Genomic DNA, 492 nt, shown 5'->3' on the forward strand with positions numbered 1-492 from the left:
TTGTCATTTATCATATAAAATCAGAAAGATTCATTGTATATTATGAAGAATGGCAAGGTCACTCTAAGAACATTCTACATTTTATAAATATAATTCTATGTTTAGTTCCCAGACCAGGTGGTTAACACAACTGGCTGGTTCTTTATTTACCAGTTGCAATCCATCCTGTACTTCCATAAAATTCATATACTAATTAATCAAGGAATTAGTTTGGCTATTTGCACATTTTTTATTTGCTAGAGTTTATGCACATACATATGTACAAACAACCACATATCATATCATTTACAAATTTTGATTACCTATAACAATAAAAATGTTGAGTTTTCTAACAGATCAGCATACCAGTGTTTAAAGATGTAGTGGTTTCTTCATTTAATATCCTTCCCACTCTTCCCTAGCATATTTGGTGCTGGTATATATGTTTGTACTGGTTTCTTTGGGATTTACATAATTATAATATGTTAAGAGTGCTTATTCAGAATATTGCAT

This window comes from Pyxicephalus adspersus, chromosome 6 (assembly GCF_032062135.1).
Source record: "Pyxicephalus adspersus chromosome 6, UCB_Pads_2.0, whole genome shotgun sequence".
Classification (NCBI taxonomy): domain Eukaryota; kingdom Metazoa; phylum Chordata; class Amphibia; order Anura; family Pyxicephalidae; genus Pyxicephalus; species Pyxicephalus adspersus.